Below are 7500 nucleotides of genomic sequence, written 5' to 3'. Positions count from 1 at the left end.
TCTCTGAAAGATACTTATTTTCACACAAGCAACAGTGCATTACGAAGGACACAGAGCACTCAGAACATAGAGCACATATGCCCTTATTAGGCTCATGTCTATACCCAGTATATCGCACATATAATAAAGAAATGAATATCCACATCCCACATACAGTATAGCATATATAATACACAATATCTATACCCAACATATATATAAATACCACCAGTCCCCTAAATTAACTTTTTTCGTCACCAGCCAAAATGGCAAGTAGATGTTAATCTTTGTAGCCAAATACACACTCACTAATGGGTCAAAGTGGCTAGTAAGTTGGTCTCATCTACCAGCCAAACTGAAATTTTACCAGCATTTGGCTGGTTGGCTGGTGTTAATTTAGAGCCCTGAATACCACATATAAAACATAAGACAGCATACAGTACGTAACAGAAAAGATCCTTACTGAACACACTGTACGACACATATCGCTTAACTTCACTTACATTGTTCACTCAACATCCATACCCAACTAATGACACATTCATTATATGTCCTTACCAAACACCATAACACTCAATGTCCAACATACAAACAATATAATATGCATCACAAATATGTTCACTATACTGTATAATGCATTCATTTCCTGTACCCCCCCACCCCCCCCCTTACCTACCCTCCTTCAATTCCCTCCATCCCCGTTTCTCAACACGCTAACCTCCAAGCAAACAGTGGACAGAGCAGACACAACATAAACACATTAACATAAACATAATCAAGGAATGGTAGAGGGGATGGGGGAGTCGGGGGGGGGATGGTTGTAATGGAGCATGCTGGATGATTGAAGAGGAGCTCTTCCGTGACCTGTGTCTGACATTGACATGGTGTCTGGCTGACACGACACACACACACACACACACACACACACACACACACACACACACAAAGGGGACAGTTTTCCCGGGCCTAGGGCAAACTAGAGAGGAGCCCCAGAATTGAGTCCTCATTACATTGTATGTGTTGGGCTGGGAGGCCTTTTCAGGTGACTTTGCCCTGGGCCTAGCCAAAGCTGTCAGCAGCCCTGTCTGTCTGTGTGATGCACGCCGTCCGCCACTGCTGCCATGGTAATGCTGTCGTGTCAGATGTAAGGGCAAGAACAGCTGGATGTAGGTCACTGGAAATGCATTTTCTAGTGGCTATGGTCAGGGTGCATGTGCAGGCTACGGTTGTGTGTGTGTTTTGTTTATGTGTACTGTATGTTGGTGTGTGTGCTGTGCACAGCAAATTTCACAGTTAGTTCAACACCTTTAGGATGGAATTTAACTCAGATAGTGTGGTCCTCCTAACTCTCTAGGTGTTGGTGTAATGCTGCAAAACATAATCTGTATGTGCGTCTGCTTCAGTCTGTGCATATTTATTTGTGTGTGTGTGTGTGTGTGTGTGTGTGTGTGTGTGTGTGTGTGTGTGTGTGTGTGTGTGTGTGCACGCACGTGTGTTTGTAGGGTATTTGTGGGTGTGTAGTATGTGTGTTGTCATGCACTTTAATTTCTGTTTGACTCCTGTGATTGGAGCCGGTTAATGGTGTTATTGACACCATTACTGTGTTGGCGGAAGTGCAAGGCACAGCCATAAATTGGAGCGGGAGCGCATTTTGTGTGTGTGTGTGTGTGTGTGTGAGAGAGAGAGAGAGAGAGAGAGAGAGAGAGAGAGAGAGAGAGAGAGAGAGAGAGAGAGAGAGAGAGAGAGAGAGAGAAAGAGAGAGAGACGAGTTAAAGATCAGCACTTTGGTGTTACTGCCAATACCAGCCAATCAAAAGTCAGCTTGTATCTGGTCTTTTTTACTATCAGGATTTCCCTCTCTCTCTCTCTCTCTCTCTCTCTCTCTGGCACCATATTTCTCTGTTAATGAGACGAGACAAAAGCACACAGATAGAAAGACACACCACACACACAAACTACACACAGTCATACTGCATCCCTGTACCCACATGTACACACCCACACATGCACCCACAAAGACACACAAATGGTCTCAACTGTACACACACACACACACACACACACACACACACACACACACACACACACACACACACACACACACACACACACACACACACACACACACACACACAGTATTGTTTTAAATTTCGCAGAGGACAGAGACTGGCAGAGAATTATTTAATGATACACCCAACAGACACTCCACATCACTGAAAAGGTGCAAATAGTGTGCCATAGCTAAGTTACACAGCAACTACACAACTATTCGTTATCATTACTTTCCATCTACAAAAATGAAATATCATGCTGTGATATGGTTTTAAGACATATGCTACAGCTTATATGTTAAACGATGATATTAAGTTGGTACGGTTTTGGCTGGACCCGGGGCACAGTCATCTGAAAAGGCCCCCTCACCCAATACATGAAATGTAATGAGGACCCAGTTCTGGGCCCCACTTCTCCATGGGCCCGGAACAATTGACCCATTTGTCCCCCCTTGTCGGCTTCCCTGTATATACTGCCACAATAATAAGCATGGGGAGCCTGTTAGAGAAATATATAAAAAATGATCAAGTTTGGAATGCAACAGGCTACTCTAGTTTTGCTCTCCAACAAAGATATTATTACATTATTATGATATTATCATAAATATACAGTATTATCTTCTTTCAATATACCATATACTGCCAAATGCTGTATAAATAGTGTCCATGGAATGTGTGAGAGTGCTTACTTATATGGTCCATTTCAAATGTAAGATTTTATACTGTATATATACAGGGGTTGGACAAAATTATTGAGACACCTGTCACTTTAGTGTGGGAAGTTTCATGGCTCAAGAGTACCAGCCTGTTGGCCAATCTTCATTAATGGCACATTGCACCAATAAAGTGAAGTGTGAAGGTTCAATTAGCAGGGTAAGAGCACAGTTTTGCTCAATATTTTGCAATGCACAATGTCAGAGTTCAAAAAGGAGAAATTCTTGGTACGTGTGTAACTGTTGCATCTTTGACTGAGACAGCAAGTCTTTGTGATGGATCAAGAGCCACAGTATCCAAGGTAATGTTTGCAACCCACCAAGAAGGATGAATAACGTCCAACAGGATTAAATGTGGACGCAAGAGGAACTAAATGACACTAAAATGACAGGTGTCTCAGTTATTTTGTCGAACCCCTGTATATCTTTTTTCGTATCGGAAAATTCAACACCACCTACCTACCTCATTTCCCTTCCAGAATTATGCATTACCTAGAATCCTTTCAACACCACTTCTTTTGTGAGCTACAGCTCAGCTGCTGAAGTCCTCCCATGCAGGATGCATAACACTTGAATGGTAAATGAACCAATTTCTCTCAGCGTAGAGCTGTGCACTGCATAGCCTCAGTGGTGCATTTTGGTTTTTCTTTTTCTTTTTTTCCTCTTTTTCGCTCTCCCTGTTGAGATGAGAGCCTGTGTAGTGGTGGTGCATGGGAGGTCCCAGGCTTCTAAGCAGGAGAGCAGCAGTGACGTGCGCTGGGATTTATGGCTGGTGAGGCAACTTTTTCAATATCAGATTTTCAAATAAATAATTGCCAAATAGGCCTACCGACAAGTTCCATATGTCATAGCAGCTTTCTTAACATAAGGTAGGCCTACATATTTTGACATAAGCTTACTGCATTTCCGCAGAGAAAATGCTATTAGATCTCTCTCTCTCTCTCACACACACACACACACAGGATTCAAACAGTGGTCTCACATAAACCACACAGCACCAATGTGGGCAGCAGAGCAGAGGAGAGGAGAGGAGAGGAGAGAAGAGGAGAGGAGAGGAGAGAAGAGGAGAGAGGAGAGGGGAGGAGAAGAGAGAGGAGAGGAGATGAGAGGAGAAAGGAGGAGGAGTGGAGAGGAGCTCAAGGAGAGGAGAGGAGAGGGAGAGGAGAAGAGAGAAGAGGAGAGTAGATGGGAAAAGAGAGGACAGGAGAGGAGATGGGAAAAGAGAGGAGAGGGGGAGAGGAAAGGAGAGAAGAGAGGAGAGGGGGAGAGGAAAGGAGAGGAGAGGAGAGGAGAGGAGAGGAGAGGAGAGGAGAGGAGAGGAGAGGAGAGGAGAAGAGGAGGGGAGGTGAGGGGAGAGTAGTGGAGAGTGTAAGCTCCTTCACAGCCCACTGCTCACACACACACACACACACAGGATTCAAACAGTGATCTCACATTCCACACAGCAGCAGCAATGTGGACTGAGCATCACGGCGGATGCTCAAGACTCACAGGATTCAAAACATGGTGTCATATAGACCGCTGAGCACCACAGCGAACAAACCGGTGTGATGGCTTTTGTGATACGAACTGGATTCTCGTGCACACACACACACACACACACACACACACACACACACACAGGATTCAGTGGTCCAGACTCGGCGTTGGCGCAGGGGGCGTAGGTAAACAACGGTGGGGCAGTGCCATTTAACAAGTTTGAGTCAAGTTCACCATATAACTGGCAGCAGAGTCACGTTTAGTTCTACCTAGGCTACCTACTGCACAGGCTGCGCTACTAGGCCTGCTAGGCCTACTCCTCCTCCCTACACCAATATGTCTGTTAGAAAGGTGGACACCACATTCAGATCAGACGCGATATGTGTCCAGGATTATACTGTATTTTTATAGGCCGTCAAGATACAAGGCCATTCTCAGTGTTTTCTGGTCTTTGAAAGAGGGGACGCTGATAACCCCAAGCCACACGAGCATTTTGGACAAAAATGCTCTTATGGTGAATTTTGAGGTCTGCTTATCAGCGTTCCTTTCACTCCACCACTCGAAAATACAGATCCGATGCTTGCGTTGTAATAGGCTACCGCTTACACAGCAACAATTCACATTATGCATTCAACAACAGAACAACACCCCACCGGGATGATCATTCTGGTAGCCTGCGAAATAGCTAACCAGACATGGCCATGACCATGGATAACTACCAGCTCCAGTAGAAAAGACTAGAGAAGACAGAAAATAGGCACGACATGGTGCGTCATTTGAGGACACTCCTCCTGAGAACCGTCAACTATCCCCCTCATCCACATCATACCACTGCGGACCCAAACTCAACCTAAATAGGCTAAACAATAATGACGCTGAAATATTCCACAGTCGTTCATCTTGAGGATGGACATTTCAAAGAATGTCAGACGAGCCGAACCTCAAAGCGTGTATTATACAGCGTTTGATTATTAGAACTATCATTTTAAACTGCCTCGTTAGGATAGCAAGCAGCGTTATCACTTGGGCATACTGGGACTGGCAAAGTGAACACACAGCCGCAAACCAAACCAAAATCCAGGAACCCACAACCCCTAGCTATTAGTTCGTTCTGTTGCCAAAATCACTCGTGATGAATTATTCTTTGAGACATGTAGCCATTGCTATGTCATTCAAAACATTCTCACTAGTTGCAGGTTAAGATTACGCCTGAAATGCATATGTGAAACATAGCTACTGTAAAACCAATGCAACCGAACTATTTTTCAAACAACTCTTCCTTCATCTTGACAAAATCAAATAAAACTTAGACCCAAGTCAACGCCACGGCGGGCAAATGTAATAATCAAATTTCCTTACCTTGAAATGCTGTCTTGATTACAGGGCTTCTCGCAATAATATTCTCACGGTTTGACATATCCAACCCAGCTAGCAAACTGCTAACGTTGTTTTGCTTGTTGCCTCCCATTCCACATAGTCAGTCTTTTCGGTTGTTCCACTCACTGTGAAATAATCAAATAATATTCTGTCCAATCTCCTGAATCAATTTCCTCAGCTCTGGTGTCGGTCGTCCATTCTTTATCACGTCTTGTTTCCCTTGGAAATCCAACTTTGAGAATGATCTTAGTTTCGTTATGAAATCCACTTCCATGGTAGCAGTCAACATGAACAAGCTAGCCTACACTAATGACTGACTGTATTGAACTTGTATAGTGGCGCTATGACGTCACTGACAAAGCTAGACTCAACGGCAGAATGAGGTTGAGGCCAATGTGTTGCTCGCCGCACTACTCTATTTTTCAATGGGGTTATGCCAAAGCGCGCAGAGTAAATAAATGATAATCACACGTAGAAAATAGTGAAAACAAATATCAGGAAAATGAGGGCACACCATACATATTTCTATTAAGTGTATAAAAACGTTTAATACAATATTACGAATTGCATACACAGAACGAGCAAAATGGCGCATGCGCTGAAGCTTGTTACTGAGGGATTGCGCAATCTGCGGTGAGGCCAACTCGGGAGTTGGCCCAAATTCAGTGTATTCGGAGCAGGAGGTGGGAAAATAGTGCGGTTTTGGCCACAAAAATGATTGAAAATGATTGAAACTGTTTAAATACTGCACAAATGGTAGTTATGGTAAATATGCTCGAAAACAGTAGTTATTATTGTTACTATTATTCACATTTACTGCATCTCATCATTCTCATGGAGCCTAGAAGAGACAGGTGAGGCACAGCCTCCCCTGCCGTATTGGAGTGCACGTGCCTGGAGAGCAGAGACGTGACAGGAGGAGGAGGAGGATGATGAGGAGGAGGATGATGGGGGGGGTGAAGAGGAGGAGAAAGAGGAGAAAGAGGAGGGGTGGGAGGGAGATGCGGTAGATGGAGGGAGGGATGAAGATGAGGAAAAGGAGGTGGTGTGTGTGTGTGGGCGGGTAGTCCCAAGTGCCAAGCTCCACTAGCTACAGCCCACAGCCGTGCAGGCAGGCAGGCAGGCAGGCAGGCAGGCACATGAAAGCCCCAACATCGCTCTGCTGGAACAGCGAAGTGCAAAGATCTGTACCGCTCCAAATAGGCCAGCCTCCTCGGATAGAGACCCCAGCCCGCGCCTTTTGAATATTAATGAAGCACAGTGGCATCCGAAGCCCGAAAGCCGTCAAGGTTGCGACTGAGAGAACAGATTCCGTTGCTGCAAAAATGTTCTCGTCGTTTGTCGTGACGGGTGCTAAGATTGCACGCCAGCAGGACACCACGTCTGCCTTTGGGGTTATGTAACTGGGTGGCAACATTGTGGCGCTGGCACTTCGCGTTAGCCACGCATCCTTGCGTAAAATGTGCAATTTGTTACAGAAGTAATGCTTGTTCTGAGCCCAGTATGAATCTCTTGAATAGATAATACTAGAAGCTAGTGAGGTATATTCATGCAAATGGTCTCTCTTTTCCCACTTATCGCTCTCTCTCTCAAATTCAAATTCAAATTCAAATATGCTTTATTGGCATGTTGCCAAAGCTTACATATAATGGGTAACAGAACCTTATGCTCAAGAACATTAAGAACATTACAATCTCTCACTCTCACTCTCTCTCTCTCTCTCTCTCTCTCTCTCTCTCTCTCTCTCTCTCTCTCTCTCTCTCTGGGTACTTCCTGTGGCTTCAGTGCAATGCCGTTAAGCTGCATGCCAGTGCTGCTGTTACCAGTCTTATGTAACCCCAGACAGGGGTTCAACATGTAGTGCACGTATACTACGGGTGGTACGGTTCACAAAATTCACG

At 44.8% G+C, this 7500-nt stretch overlaps 1 protein-coding gene across 1 annotated transcript in view; it reads left to right on the top strand.

Annotated features, from left to right (window-relative positions):
• lrrc75ba (leucine rich repeat containing 75Ba) overlaps positions 1-7500 on the top strand; it is a 50478-nt gene that overhangs the window by 6622 nt on the left and 36356 nt on the right. The gene's annotated exons all lie outside the window — the stretch shown is intronic.

Source organism: Engraulis encrasicolus, chromosome 3, assembly GCF_034702125.1.
Source record: "Engraulis encrasicolus isolate BLACKSEA-1 chromosome 3, IST_EnEncr_1.0, whole genome shotgun sequence".
Taxonomy (NCBI): Eukaryota; Metazoa; Chordata; class Actinopteri; order Clupeiformes; family Engraulidae; genus Engraulis; species Engraulis encrasicolus.
Note: the sequence above shows the minus strand (reverse complement) of the source record. Positions and strands in the feature narration are given on the sequence as shown.